Source organism: Myxocyprinus asiaticus, chromosome 25 (assembly GCF_019703515.2).
Source record: "Myxocyprinus asiaticus isolate MX2 ecotype Aquarium Trade chromosome 25, UBuf_Myxa_2, whole genome shotgun sequence".
In the NCBI taxonomy this organism is placed as follows: Eukaryota; Metazoa; Chordata; class Actinopteri; order Cypriniformes; family Catostomidae; genus Myxocyprinus; species Myxocyprinus asiaticus.
Window position 1 is genome coordinate 37,026,236 of NC_059368.1, and position 16,789 is coordinate 37,043,024.

Consider the following 16,789-nt stretch of genomic DNA (forward strand, 5'->3'; position numbering starts at 1 on the left):
GTGTTTTGGGGCCTGAAACACAAACTTTTGAAAACGGGTTTCAAAGTGCAAGTTTTTGAAAACGATATAACTATATATAACTCAGTCTATAGGCATGAACTTCGTCCTTACCTCCAGGGCGAACAGACCAACATGAGATCACCAGTTGGAGTCCTTAAAAAGGTGGCGTGCTTTATAGTCCAGGGTCACTTGTAGTAATAAAGCAACCTCATCGTCCGTCCAGACAAAATTGCTCGATGCTTTCGCCATCTTCATTGTTTGTATTCACCGCTCTGTGGAAGAATGCTTACGTTCGCAGGCGCGTAGTGTTTCTTTATAAAGTGACATCGCCAACTACTGGCCTGGCATGCATAATACAGCGTTTTTAGTCGTTTTCGCAGATACGTGTGAACGGGGATCGTTTTGACAACGTTGTCGTCTGTACGCAAAACTTTTCAAAAACGCAAAGGAAAAATTGTTCAGTTTTTAGTACATCGTTGTCGTGTAAAAGTAGTTCATCCAAAATGGAAAATTCTGTCATCATTTAGGTTACTGTCCCTCACGTTCCAAACCTGTATGACTTCTTCTCTGGAACACAAAAGGAGACTTTTTTTTTCTTTAAATTTTTTATACAGAACACGAAAGAAGATGGTAGGCAGAAAGTTAGTCTCAGTCACTGTTCACTTTCATTGTATAGAAAAAAAGATGCAGTGAATGATGACTGAGGCTAACATTCTGTGTAACACCTTTTGTATTCTATACAAATAATGTATACGTGTTTGGAACAACATAAGGGTGAGAAAATTATGACAGAATTTGAATTTTTGGACAGCGATTTTAACCTAAAATCTTAATGTTGCATTAAGAAAATATATAATAATAAAAATGGCCATGTTATTTGTTAACCCTATGTATCATGTCATGCAACCTCAGATCAACCTCAAAATTCAAAAGAGACTTTCTGTTATACTTTGAATGCATATTTTAATTTTGCAGCATTGTCGTTTTTATATTTAAAGCATGGAAAGATCTCACATTTGAAGGCATGGTTGTGATAGAAAACTGCTTTACTAAGACGCATGTCCCCTACTTTCCATCCTCCGCCCTTATTAACGTTGCACCGGTCTGGAGCTCATCCAGTGTGGCGGACACGCCCAGCAGCGGATCATCGCTCCTCTGTTATTAGCTGATGTCCGCGGTGGGCGCACCCAGGGAACAGAAACGAACGCAAAAAAATAAATAAAAAAATCCTCTCCCGCTCAGATACACGCAGCTTTAAAAACTGATCATTAAACGAACACAAGTGAGGCTAATGTGGTGCAATTGAGAGGGTTTTTCATTCTGAGAGTGCACATATTTCCCTCGCACGTCCGGGAGTGACGGAACATGAGATATTCACGTTCACCTGGCGCATGAGAAAGGGCAACGAAAGACTCCCTGTTTCATCTGCTTGTTTAAGGTGCGGGGTGTAAATCTGCTTTTTACGTTTACAAGTTCTTGTGGTCCCGGACTGGTCTCGGTAAGTGACGCTTAACCTGTCCGAAGCGCTCCGAAAGAGGAATTGTGATGCTTATACTTGAGCATCTACTGACCCATCAACACCTGCACACCTGCGCTTTCACAGAATAGCCGTGTCCCACGGAGGATGCCGAACAGGTATGATTGCATGTTTTCTGGGTAGTAAATCAAGTCCATTACTTTTGAACCATTCTCACATAGCAAGACACTAAAGTGTTTTTCCAGAATAATAGAATGTTGTCAGTATGTTTGTGCCTTGGTTGATTAAAAATCAAAATTAGAACATGTGCAGTTAGTAGCCATCCCTAAAGAGCTATTCCAACCGGTATTTTGCCGGTAATTAGGCTGTATTGGTTATAATTTCAACATATATTAATATATACAGTTTATATATATATATATATATATATATATATATATATACTGTACTGTGCAAAAGTTTTAGGCACTTGTGAAAAATGTTGCATAGTGAGGATGTCTTCAAAAATAATGCCATAAATAGTTTTCATTTATCAATTAACATAATATTAAAGTCCAGTAAACATAAAAAAGCTAAATCAATATTCGGCGTGACCACCTTTGCCCTTAAAACAGCCTCAATTCTCCCAGGTACACCTGGACACAGTTTTTCTTGGTTGTTGGCAGATAGGATGTTCTAAGCTTCTTGGAGAATTCGCCACAGTTCTTCTATCTATTTAGGCTGTCTCAATTGCTTCTGTCTCTATATGTAATCTCAGACTGGCTCGATGTTCAGTGGGGGGCTCTGTGGGCAATGCCATCTCTTGCAGAGCACCCTGTTCTTCTATTCTAATCTTTTCTATTTGCAAAATAATGTTTGGGAATCTAAAATGTATATTTCCTATTGACACACTAAAGCTGAGGATATAAATAACCATCTTAAGACAAATGTTTGTGTGAAACATCTTAAGTGCCTAAAAATATATATATATAAACTGCATATATACTGTATATATTAATATCTATCTATCTATCTATCTATATATATATATATATACACACACACACACACACACACACACACACACATTAACATTGGTTAATGCATTATGAACTAACATGAACTAACAATGAACAATTGTATTTTTATTTTTTATAAATTTACATTAACCAAGATATATAAATGGCATTCAAAAATATTGTTCCTTTTTTGTCCAAGATTGCTAATGCATCACTAATGTTAACAAATAGAACCTAATTGTAAAGTTTTACCTTTCCACCTGAACTGACCCTTAAAAATACTTTCGCCATGTAGCCTCAAATGAATTCAAGTTGATTCAATCATATTTATATTCATATTTTTTTTTTTTACTATAGCAATGTATATGACAACACATTATGCATATTTAGAATCACATTATTAAAGTCTCCAAAGAAAATACTGCTGAATATGATTGTGTTTGATATCATGATCATTTTTCTTTGCGTAAGGAGTATGGTACATGATAGAGAATTCAACCTAACCTTCAGTCTGCTTAATTATTTTATTTTACTTTGTATCTGATAAAAAGCTGGCTATACAGGAGCTGTTTAGTCTTTTTAGTATTCTATCATACTTACGAATAGTTTACAGATGAAACTACGTGAGTGCTTGTGAATGTGGTGAGAGTTTATGACAGAAAGCACAAGCACTACTGGAGGTTGGCTGTCCATTTTACTTTTGTGTTCTCCAAGGAGCTCTAACGTCAAGAAGAGAACTCCAGTTGAAAAGCATCAAATATTCTGCTTGCTTATACTCTCCATCCCATATGGGGCTTCCTCTATTCATTCTTGTGTTTGCTGGTGCCTTGATATCTATGTTTGCTCTCTGTGGCGTAGCATGTATTTGATGCTCTCTGTTATTACTGTGTGGGGGCGGTGCAGCTGTGTTAACTTGTTGTTCAATCTGTCATCATTACTTTGTTTTTTCCATAATGGGGATTCTGGGATTGACCTCTTCCTAATTTCAGCTGTAACACTTAGCCAATGCAGATCATTGTAGAATTTGTTATTAGATTATTCAGATGATTAATGCAGTGTAACTGGGCTCCATTGTATAAGTAGGGATCTGGTGTTTTTTTAAGCGAAAAATATAAACACTTAGGTGCTATCGAAACGTTGCTCTTTTTGTTTGAGCATCTTAACCAGCCTGACATCGGCTCTAGTGCTGCAACTAATGATTATTTTGATAATCGACTAATCCAACGATTATTAGAATGTTTATTCGACTATTCAGGCGATTATTGCAACAATTAATCATTAGCTCTTCACTGACTATTCAGCTTGTGCCTTGACTTAAAAGGTTTTATTAAATGTGCTTGCTAACAATAAAGAGGACAAAATCATCTTTTAAAAATACCACTAAATGACATTTACCGAATTAAAGAAAAAAAAACAACTTTTATTTAAGAAAAAAAATCACTGCAAAAAAATCATCTTGTTATCGAGGGACAAGCGTCCCCGTGCCAGAGTATGTATCAGCCGGGTGGAGTTTCAATCTCTCCTGCTTAGATCAGGTCACTTCACGCGACTCGTAGAAGAGGCGCTGACCGCACAGAGAAAAGCCAGTTTTCGGAGTTTGTAATTAATTACACAACCTGCTTCCTTATTATTTGAACTTTAATAAAGGATGCATTAAAGATATAACATTGGGGTTTTTCCTTTAAAGACACTCTGACATGCAAGTTTTGCTTAAGTGGAACGGCAGCTCCGGCTCTGCTTTATTTCACAACAAGAGTGCTCCTGTATGCACTTATTTTGTATTTTTGTATACTTTGTTTGGAAGACATAGGACAATGGTAATCACATTATCACCATAATTTGTATAGTTTTATTTGTGCTTTTCGCAATACACATTGTTCCAAGGCAGCTTTACAGAAAATCAGCTGTAATATCTGTAATGTTTAAAAAACATGAATAACCAACACTCCTGGAAACATAAACAATTTGATAAAAATTATAATTTTTTTTTATTTAAATCTGACTTTCTATAGCTTGATATGATTTAACATTTCAGAACTTAGTCCCACTGTCCACATTTGTGGACAAAAATTTTAAGGAAAATTATTTGCTCTAGATTTTTAAAAAATTATTATTATTATTATTTTGCATGTTTATTAGGTTATACTAGTTACAAATCAAAAAGGGAAATGGAAAATGCACACAGCAGTCACGCTCGGCTCTCAGGAGGTTAAATGTGAGATTCTTGATGCATACAGTAATTTGATGGAATTTTGTTATGAAATTGAAATGTGTTAATCTTAAAATTATTAATTTTATTATGAGTGTAGGGGTAGTTTGTCAGTTTTGCATAATTCATATTGTTCAGGATATAAACTGCATGCCTTTGAATCTGATGGTTTGATGTGCTGACACCCCTTACAGTCCTTCTTAAGTGGGGTAAGAATCAGTTCTACATCAGGATTTTAAATCATTTGAAAGCACCAGTTTTGAAGTGTGGGGGGGTTGTCATCACAACAACATTCCGCAGTCAGATGTGGACAATTTTTACCATACCAGCTCACAAGATTGTCAAAATCATGGTGACTGGCTAGTTATTTATCTACATAAATATTAGTCAAAAACTGTCTCCTTACATAGTTCAAATGTTGATGTAATCTAACTAAAGAGATTAAAATCTGCTTCTGCGCCACCGGCACAGAGAGAGTCTGGCACTTGTCATTATATTCACAGTTTACACATACCTTTGATGAGGCAGCTGTCTTCAGTTTCGGATACTACTGGAACACTTTATGGGTTCAACTGCATGCTCTTGTGTATTGGTCCCTCTTTTTTATGTGTCTGTTAAATCGTTTGGTTGTCTTTTATTGTTTGTGTCTGCTTTCAACAACGTTATGCAAGCACAATATGCCCTGTGTTTTATACCGATTTTAAAGCAGAATATTGCCATCGACATTGTGTGACTTGAAGAGGTAAGAGTTAAAGTTATTTCCTAATCCCCAGTAATAGGATAAAAAGCAATATGTGCCTTTATTACTGATCTTCGATATTAATCTTGTCTTACTGTGAATATTTCTCTCTTGAAAGAAGAATAACATGAAACCCACACAGAATGTTTAACCCTGTTATTTTACTTGGTAAGCTTGATAAAACTGTGCATAACAGTATATGATCATTCTATGACTATCATGTAAATCATATCACCTAATTTATAACTACTTACATAAACATCTGGACTTGTGTATAAGGAAACATCTCCTTATGGTTCTACTACACACGTCTACAAACAACATAGAATGACAGCGACAGCTAGCCAGTGCGTTCTCATCCAGTTTTATTCATGGTCCTAACGGCTCATCTAACGGTTCATCTATTTAAATGAATGTCAGGTGCTAAAATTAAAACAAATTATAGTCCTTACCAGGAATATCCTGTCACATCTGTTGTTGTTTATGCTTGAGGACTTGCTATTGGCTGTTGTCTTTGCATAATTAATGAGATACATCTGTCAAGTCATTTTTATTTGTATAGCGCTTTTCACAACACACATTGTTTCAAAGCAGCTTTACAGAAAATCATGCTTTAACAGACAATGAAACTGTAATATTTATAAATATCATCATTGATATTTATAGTCATCACTGTGTAATTGTATTAAATATGATTGTAAATTGTGTATAAAATTAAATAATTAAATAATAATTGTATTTTGAACCCCAGTGAGCAAGCCGAAGGCGACTGGCAAGGGACACAGAACACCATAAGATGTTGGTTAATGGAGAAAAATAACCTTGGGAGAAACCAGGCTCACTATGGGGGTCAGTTCCCATCTGGCTATACAGCATGAATATAATGCCAATATTAGTTATTTGTGTGCAGTGCAAGTCATGGTTTTAAATTTGTAAATTAAGCGTTAAGGTCCAGTGTTTTTAAAAAAAAAAATAAACATTTTTTAACTTTAAGATTAATGACTAATGTCTTTGAAGTCCATTCTGGATTAACTGCAGAAGTTCATAGAGATGCATTGTCCTTTGTTAGTTGGCTGATGAAGACATGATATCTAGTTGATACAGTCTCTATGTGTTGTAGTTTATGTGAACTTTGTGACGTCTCAAGGCAGCTAGCAGATGTTCAAATTAACCAGTTTGTCTGCTTCCTGACCTGGGCCCCAGTTAGTCAAATACTATCACTATTAAGCCTATGAGCCAATTTACTAGAGAGGAGAGTGGCACCTTCACTGGAGGGATGGAGTCTGTCGTTCTTTAGCAGGTCAGGTCTACCCCAAAAACTCTTCCAATTGTCTATAAATCCTATGCTATTCTCCAGACACCACTCAAACATCCAGCCGTTCAGTGACTCTACTGAATCTACTATGAACCTCGTCACCACGATGAGCAGGGAGGTGGCCAGAGCATATTACATTGTCTGACATCGTTTTTGCAAGTTCACACACCACTTTAACATTATCTTTAGTGATATCCGACTGGCGAAGCCGGACATCGTTAGTTCCAACATGAAAAACAATTTTAGAAAATCTGTTTTTAGCATTAGCCAGCACTTGTAAATTTGAGCTAATGTCAGACGCTCTAGACCCGGAAATGCATTTAACAATGGTGGCTGGAGTCTCTATTTCCACGTTTCTTAGAATAGAATCACCTATGACCAAGGCTCTTTCAAAATGATTCTCAGAGGGTGCATCACTGAGTGGGGAGAATCGATTGGAAACCCTAACAGGAACGGGAGAGTGGTGTCGCTTTGCCGAGTGAGTATACCGCCGAGACGTCACACAGACACCCTGCTGCAGGGGCTCTACACCTGGAAATGTAGACTCTATCATTGGTGGGAAAATAATGATTCTATATTGGTAGTCATTTCTATCCAGTCTCTCTGTATGCTATACTGTGTATATTACGTTTAGTAGATGTGTGCGTGTTTTCATGTTTGCCAAAGTTCAGGTGGGTTGTAAGTGCCCCCAACCCAACCCCAAGGCTGCTGCGTCCCTGTTTGAAAGGCTTTGGTGAATGACTTAGATACTCTAAAAGGATGTCTCTCCCCCTATTATACACTGTATACAAAAATACGCTTTCTAAATGAGGGCAAATTTTGCTAACAGTTTGACAGAAATAGAATGTATAGAGGTGTTCAGTGGTATTTGAGTCAGTAGAGTGTGTACAGCATGTGGTATTTTGTGGTAAATCATCAGCAGAAAAATGCATGTGTAATATTTTGAGCAGTAGAGTGTGTCCAGGCTGTGTAATAACTGAGGGAGCTGTAAATGGGTTTGTTCTCTCATTCACAGCTGAATGCTGGGTGTTGTTTTTGCACTGTTTAAAGGTTAGGTTAATATGAATAGAGGATCACACATGCAACACTATCCCTTGTTTTTGTCATCAATTTAAATATTACAATTACAATTTATTACTATATAAACACTACAAAGGGAACATTTTCATATATCAAAATGAGCAGCAGTTCATGAACATTAGATCATCAGCGTGCATGTCATAAATATCCGGCATTGTTAAAACAGACTTTTTTCACTTTTCTCTAGCAAAACAGTCAAAATCAGCAAGAACTCATCAAGCTTTTTAAAGTTTTTAAAATAATCTTCCAAGTTCTTCCTTAAATTTGTGATATCCATTATGCTTTATAATAATCAATAATGTTTTTAAAACACCATTTATTAATTAAGTTCAAGAAAACTCGGCTGTGAATATATCTTAAATGACATTGTTATATGAACAGTTAATCAGTAATTGGACTGATGTTAATCTAGATTCAACATCAGTCTAATTACTGATTAATTGTAATTAAGTACAAATCACAGTAACGGTTCTCAATTTAAATCAGACATAACTGAAAAAAAAAAAAAAGACTGGCGGTTCAGTGAGAGCCAGTTGTGAACTCACTGACAGCTGATTCACTGTGTGAGTTGCTGAGAAAGTGACTCTGATTCAAACTATCTCACACCTGAGTTCGAAACTTTAAAAAAATGTGAATCTTTTCGGCTGATTCTTTAAAAAGACCAATTTCAAAAGATTAATTCGCGAATCAAACATCATGGCTTGTGCTGTTTGTTGTTGCGTGCAGCAAGCTCATCTCAACTATTGGTGGAGATTTTGATTCATCCCATTGACTCGAGTCTTTTGAATTCATTCACCTAAAAAAAATTGTTCAGATTCATTTATTGATTCTTTCATTGACCATTTCTGCAGATTACACCTTTACGCCAGTACATGGTAACAAATGACCGTCTTTTACATTTTGAACAAATAATTGCATCAAATCAAAAGCACATTCACGACCGGAACAAGTCTAATGATCCTTAATTAAATTTTGTGTCTGCAATTCTACTAAGAGACTTAAGCACTGCAGAGTGTTAAAGCTTCATATGCATTTCCCCACAATAGACAACAAAGCATATCTATCATATTGTAAACTGCTAAGCATGACTTTATGTTAAGCTATACAAAATGACAACAATACTAGCTTAAAAATTAATTATGAGATTCAAGAATGTCCGTATGTCATTGTAATGTGTGGTCATCACTCACTTTTATTCATAATTCATCCAGCCCCTTTTCTTGTTGAATGAGATTACTTAACTCAACGAACAAATAGCCTCCGTTCATGAACGAGATGACTGATTCATTCATTAAGTTCATGAACAAGCAAAACAAAGATTCATTCCGAAAAACAGATTCGTTCACGAACACATCACTAATCTTAACAGAGAGGGTGAAAAGCAGCCGAAGACACACTGCTGCGTGCTCTAAAGATGTAATTCAAGCTCTCAAAGATGATATCTGACGAAACCACATATCACCGCATACAGTGTTCCTGACTGTCACCAATAGTGACTAGATTTTAAATTATTGTCACAATTAATTATTTTTGGTTGTATTTACAACCAGTTTTGTATAAACCTGGAGCCCTGTTTTTACCCAACCCTAGGTGGGAATATCTGTTAGGTGGTGCTAATGGCAGTTACACACAAGCACACTTTTACACACAAGTCGAGGTTCTAGTCACATGATATTGATGTTTTCTAGATGTGGGATATTCACAGTGTTGAATGTGGCTATTTGTCAATTCTCTGAGCTGACAGCTTCTCCTTCACGTCCCTACAGGCAAAGAAAAATGGCTAAGGTGACCATCATAGATACTCAACTACTCGGTTCCAAGGCTAAATCCCTTAGTTGTGTTCCACCTACCCTCTATTACACCAAATGAAGCATGTAGCATGGTTCTACAGGAGCTCTCTATTTAACTAATTCAAAAACTGTGAATTAACAGCTGCTGAACAGGAAAATATCAGCTATGGCCATTTAAACCATTGATTAAACAAACATATTAAATCTGATGTCATACCATTGTAATCAATTAGGTTTGAAGTTGAATAGCTCAACTGATTAGGACCCCTTTACAATCAAATTAAAGCAATTCATGCAAATTAAATTAAAACATGGCTAACAGTAGCAGAAATGATTTTTAAGCGTATATTGTTTATACTGATGAATCAGAGTACTGAATTATTTTTCTATTTTCATGATTCATAATTTGGTTGAACTTTATTTTACAGTACATGTACTTTCAGTATACTTACAGTGTACTTACCCAAGAAAGTACTGAGTAATATTAGGTAACTACATGTACTTAATATGGGTTAAGGCTAGGGTTGGGGTTAGGTTTATGGTTAGGACCTAGAAATTACCGTAGTTGTTGTAATTATGTAGTACGTAAATGTAGAATAGTACTGTAAAATTAAGTGTTTCCCATAATTCCAATTAATTTGATTTGTTCCATGATATTCATCCCTAATGCCCCAAATACTCTCTGTCTTTCATAGTGGTACCATGGCACCAGAGGCATAGATTTAGGTAGAGATGATAGGGACATATCAACTATCAACTATCCCTATCAACTTTCAGAAAATCGAAAATGTCCCGACCAACATTTGGGCAATTTTATCACTTAAAAAACACTTTAACTTTATAATATGTTTTTATTTTCATTTTAATGACTATTAAAAATTCTCAGTATCATTATTCATTATTGCAATATGTCCCTACCAACTTTCAAACCAAACCTATGCCCTTACATGGCACAGTAGTGGTATCAGATAATAATACCATACTTTGATATGCAACATAGTACCTACATGGTATTCCAATTCCATGGTATTACCATGGTATATGTCAAAGTAATAATAATAATAATAAAAAATAAAAAAATAACAATGGAACAATGTCCATCATGGTATCTTTTTAGTACTCTTTGTTACAGACGTTGCTGTTTTTTGTTGCTTAAGGTAAATTGCTTGGCAGTGATGATAACTTCAATGAAACAAGCTATTACATAGCTGATGTTCTAATATTCAACACATAGAATTTTAGCAGTCCTCGTTAGGTTCATAAGCTGCTGCTGTTGGTATATTTGAGCACCGGTGTGGCTGTGAGTTTTAGTGGCGTTCTGTTTGAACTTCATTGCTAAGGGACATTAACATTGATCTCAAACTGCTGATCTCTTTGTAACTCAATAAGGGAACACAGAGATGGCAAAAACTGACACACCTAAGCATTACTTTAGAGTGCACTGTTTCTTTAGGAGAGTGTGTGTATATGTGGCCTGGGAGGTTCCTTTAAAAACAGTCTTTTATAGTACAGTGTGCCACAAAAGTCAGGAATGTCATATAAAAGATTTCTTTCTCATTATCAGACATTGTTAAATGGTATTGTAATGCAGTTTAGGATGGGCAAGGAAGAGGCGGGAACCGGCTGAACAGTCAATGTAAAGTTTAATGATAAAAATGAACTTAAATCAACATAAAACATAAGGACACACAGACACACATGCAGCGCTCTCTCTCTCGAACCGGCATCTCTGGCTGCCCCTTATCTCCCTCTCCCGCTGATCAGCTGATTCAGCGCTGGCCGTGCTCCATCACGGCCCGGCCACGCCCTCCTCCTCGTCACACTCCTGAGACAAGGGGAGGCGTGGGGAGAGGGAAAGGCAAGTGGAGACACAGAGAGAGAGAGAGAGAGGAGATAGAGAGAAGAACTTGCTTGCCAGCTCCTGGATACGCTGTCGCCCGGTCCTCAACTGCTCTTCTGCCCTCTGGCGGATGCCAGCTCGCTCCTCCCCTGGTGGATGGCAGCGAGTCCTCCGACCCCTGGTGGACGGAACCACTCCTCCTCTTCTCGGCAGACGGCCGCGGTTCCTCCGGCTCTCGTCGGCCGGCAGCGACCCCTCCGTCCCCAGGCAGACAGCCGCGGCTGCTCCCCTGGCGGATGGCAGTGGCGAGGACTCCACGACAGCGCATCCCTCGGCACCAATGTAATGTAGTTCAGGATGGGCAAGGAGAAGGCGGGAACCGGTTGAACAGTCAACGTAAATTTAATGATATAAATGAACTTAAAACAACATAAAACATAAGGACACACAGACACACATGCAGCGCGGCTGCATGCGTCTCTCTCTCTCTCGAGCCAGTGTCTCAGGCTGCCCCTTATCTCGCTTCTCCGCTGATTCAGTGCCGGCCATGCTCCATCACGGCCTGGCCACACCCTCCTCCTCGTCACAGGTGTTAACTGAGAACAAATGCTTGTTTTCATTGTTAAGATTTTATTGGTTTAACACAGCATACCTTATTTTTTATAAAGAGCCCTGATCGTTTTTCACTACAATATAAAACGGGTCACACTTAAAAATGAGTTCATGTAAAGGTCATATTAGTTGTGTATCCAATAACGTTTATTGGTGGAGCTGTTGCTATGGCAACTTCTAAGGGTGTCTTCTGCAGACGGAGATGAGAACCAGAGAGAGAGAGAGTATGCAAAAGAGTGTTCATTAGTTTTGCGTTTTCCACACTCGGACCTTTCTCAGTTAAAATATTTACCATTGAGCTCTAACTTGGTTTTACTTATGTAAAAGTTGAGATCAGAAATATACACTCACTGACCACTTTATTAGGTACACCTGTACACCTGCATATTCATGGGATTATCTAATCAGCCAATTGTGTGGCAGCCGTTCAATGCATAAAATCATGCTGATATGGGTCAGGAGCTTCAGTTAATGTTCACGTTAACCATCAGAATGGGGAAAAATGTGATCTCAGTGATTTCAACCGTGGCATAATTGTTGGTGCCAGATGGGATGGTTTGAGTGTTTCTGTAACTGCTGATCTCCTGGGAATTTCATGCACAACAGTCTCTAGAGTGTAAAGAGGATGGTGAGAAAAACAAAAAACATCCAGCGAGCAGTAGTTCTGTGGGCAAAAACGGCTCATTGATGAGAGAGGTCAGAAGTGAATGGCCAGACTGGTCCAAGCTGACAGAAAGTTGACAGTAACCCAAATAACCACACGTTACAACAGTGCTATGCAGAAAATCATTTCTGAACATACAACACGTCGAACACTGAGGCAGATGGGCTACAGAAGAAGAAGATCCCTCCGGTACCACTACTGTCAGCTAAGGACAGGAAACTGAGGCTGCAGTGGCCACAGGCTCACCAAAACTGGACGGTAGATGATTGGGAAAACATCGCCTGGTCTGACAAATCTCGATTTCTGCTGCAACATGCAGAGGGTAGGCCCACTGCAGCCTCAGCTTTCTCTTGGCTGACAGTAGTGGTACCCGATGTGGTCTTCTGCTGTTGTAGCCCATTCGCCTCAATGTTCCACAGGTTTTATGTTCAGAAATGCTTACATTATGTACATTTTTAATGGGGGCGGGTTTGGGTGGTTTAAGAGGACATTTGTTTAGGTTACAAACTGGTAATTACAAGGGTATTATGCTATAAATGTGGTTTATGAGGACATTTCTAGTCTCCCCATAATTCAAATCGATTAAAAAACATACTAAACAATGTTTTTTTGAAAATGTAAAAATGCAGAAAGTTTTTTGTGAGGGTTAGGTTTAGGGGTAGGGTTAGGGGATAGAATCTATAGTTCGTACAATATAAAAATCATTATGTCTATGGAGAGTCCTCATAAGGAAAGCCACACCAACATGTGTGTGTGTGTGTGTGTGTGGGGGGGGGGGGTGTATGTGTGTGTGTGTGTGTAAGCATTAGTGATGCTGATGAGGAGTAATGGAGTAATGTGACCTTATACTCAGAAAAAATTGCCCTCATCCTCTCTCTCTCTCTCTCACTCTCTCGCTCTCTCTCCCTCCCCTCATAAAAGATAGGTGTTCTGTGTCTGATGGAGCACTTAGCAGATGTTTGCATGAGATGAGTCACACCATTAAACACGATGACCTGTGATGGCTTCACTTACACCCGGTTCCCATGACAGTAGTCCTTGGTTTCATATTTAAAGGGGCAATGACATGTAGCCAAACACATTCATTTAGATTATTTCTCCTACCACTTGATCCTGAACAACTCATGTAAAATCTGTGCAGATCTATTCAGCATTATACAGCGTATTTCATGGCTTTCCATCACAGACAGAGATTAATGACATTTAGAAACTGCTGAGATAAAATACTAGCGAGGAAGTGAGAAGATAATAATTTACTTAAATTAATGAGCTGCTTTATTTTACACCGTGTGCAGTTTGTTCTGGATACTTTTTCACTTTGGCCTTTGTATTACACAATGATATTGCATTGAGGAATAGATAGACATGCATGCATTTATATTTCAATGTACCCAATGGGTTCTAGAGCAGTGGTCTTAAACATTTTAGAACAAGTACCACAGTTAGAACGTGAACTATTAAAGCTAATGATTGTGTGCACAAACTAATAAAATTATGAAAAGATAAGAAATCAGATAAATTCCCTTTTTTTTTTTTTTTTATGTGGCAATTTATATGTTTAGTTCAGTATACCTGGTGATATGTGCACCATAGTTTGAGAACCTCTGGTGTAAAGCAGTTAAGTTTGAGGTGTACTGTAGATAACAGAGAGAAGGATACTGGTGTAAATAAAAGAATAAGGAAAAGGGATGGACAGTATATGTATTTTCATACATATATCTATCTATAAGTTTACTATCACAGGATATCTCTTTCTTTGTTTATTACAAGACAAATGAGTACTATATTCATACAAGTGACTGCTAAATCATGTAGATTTTCTATGCAACAGTAGTATATTATCAGTATCCCATTTGTGTGAACACATACACATTATACAGGTTATTTGTTAATAAAGTTGGCGCTGTTGTTTCAGTGATTAACTTGATTTAAATTTAACATTGCTATTTGATGAGGAAAAGGAAGTAAACTATAGCAAGTGTAACACATGAACAGTATGATTTGGCTCTTGTCATTTGGGTGTACTACTGAAATTATGAAAGTTGTGCGTCTATTTAGACTCAAAAGGTGCCTGAGAAAATACATATTTGTAGCTTAGATCCATTTATGATAGATATACGTGCTGGGTCTCTAAAGACCAGAGTATGTAATAATGTTTGGTGATACCCATGCTTTTAAGGGTTAAGGGAAGAGATGAACTCTAAGTTATACAATGAGGTGGTAATTTATATGAATTACCACAATGCCACAATGCCACAATGCATGTGCTGGAATACAGAGTCCACCATCCAGCAAACCAGTAATCAATATATGATGGGGTATAATGTGGCACAGTAATTACTGTAACAAGAAAAAAATTAAATCACACATCTTGTCAAAAAGGATACTGACCCCTGGTATAGTATAAAGAGGGCTCTGCTAGGGATGCCATTTAGCTTCATCCTTATGTGCTAAAAAAGTGCTTCTTTATCAAAAAAGAAAAATCTGCTCAAAAGTTTGTGGAACCTTTAGTTTTCATTCTGATGATCATTAGTTAGAGTAAAGACTTCATGCTCAGCACTTGGTGACATATCCTTTGTGTGTTAAAACTTTGCTGTCTGTTTTAAAGATCATTAAAAGCAAAACACATTGCTGCTGAGCTGTCCTCAGGTAAGAGCCCTGTCTTAGCTTTAATGACAGGGGTACCACAGAAGTGTGTTGTTGATGATCGTTAGCTGTTGTTGTTTTAGTCAGCCTTGTCAGTTATAGGAAATACAGACTGCACTTTAAAACTAACTCTTGGTACAACAGTTTTTATCTACAGGCCATAATACTGAACAGCATTTAATCATTGTAACACACGTTAAAGGTTCGGGTATGGAAGGAGGAGACGGGGGAGCAGTGGCACGCTTCAGGTAGGCTTTTATTTTCTGCCTTCAGTATATTTGAGTGCAGCCTTCTCAGTGCTCTTCTTATTTCAGTCAGTTCAATGTAACAAAAACTCTTAATTGACAAACTTCTCGAAATCTTCAGCTTCACAATAAAACACACAATAAGGCATGCCAGTCGCTGCACTCTCGTGTTGTTCTCTCTCCACTCTCTGGCGTTTTGGCTGCTTTTGAGGTCTCTCCCCGCTATCACTGTAACAAGAAACAGCTGTTAGAAATCACGTCAACCAGTTTGACAAGCCACACCACTCCCTCTCTCCCGCAAACAGACACACGACCACGCCCCCATCACCACAATCATCTTATCATTAGATCACTTTACTGCAATGTCAGTGTACTGTCAACTCCGGTATGCTACTCTATTGCCAAAATTTCAAATACATGCTGTTATATTGTCTGCAATGTCACTTTACTGCTAATCTAGATATGCTTCTATAGGCCTTTATCATACTTCTGCATTTGCAAAGCGGAAGCTTCAAATTGTAGCATAAAAGAACTTCTGCCGCAGTCTGTATCAACGGCAGTGCCTATAGTGTGGAATTATTATGGCCTATGTAAAATTTATCTAAAATGCTGAGATCAACCTCACCTCCATTTATTACTCAGGGATGATGAAACAAAGAAAATCTTTTTATAAATCAAATGTTATTTGATGCATGTTATGACTTTAAAGGGGAGCATGTATGTGTGTAGGCAGTGTAACTACTTTTTTTATGCAAGAATATAGTACAAACAAGAGTTCCTAAAGCATATTAAAAATCATTAGAACAAGACAGGGGTATATGACTCACACACACACACACCCACACCCACACACGTTGGTACTCCTATCATTACGAGGACTCTCCATAGACATAATGATTTTTATACTGTACAAACTATATATTCTATCCCCTATCCCTACCCCTAAACCTAACCCTCATAGAAACCTTTTGTTATTTGTACATTTTCAAAAAAAAAATATTGTATAGTGTGTTTTTTAAGCCGTTTGAATTACAGGGACTAGGGGTGTCCTCATAAACCATATTTATAGCATAATACCCTCGAAATTACTAGTGTGTAACCTAAAAAATCCCCGTAACCCACAACCCCCCCCCCCCCCCACACACACAACTTACCAGTAAAGGTTGTACAGAGT

General features: G+C 37.7%; 1 protein-coding gene across 1 annotated transcript in view; it reads left to right on the plus strand.

The window, feature by feature from the left end:
- The first annotated feature begins 1,134 nt into the window (after positions 1 to 1,134).
- LOC127415857 (heparan sulfate glucosamine 3-O-sulfotransferase 5-like) overlaps positions 1,135 to 16,789 on the plus strand; it is a 55,815-nt gene continuing 40,160 nt past the window's right edge. Inside the window, exon 1 of the mRNA XM_051654859.1 lies at positions 1,135 to 1,635. The gene's annotated coding sequence lies outside the window, so the exon portion shown is untranslated. The remainder of the gene's footprint in view (positions 1,636 to 16,789) is intronic.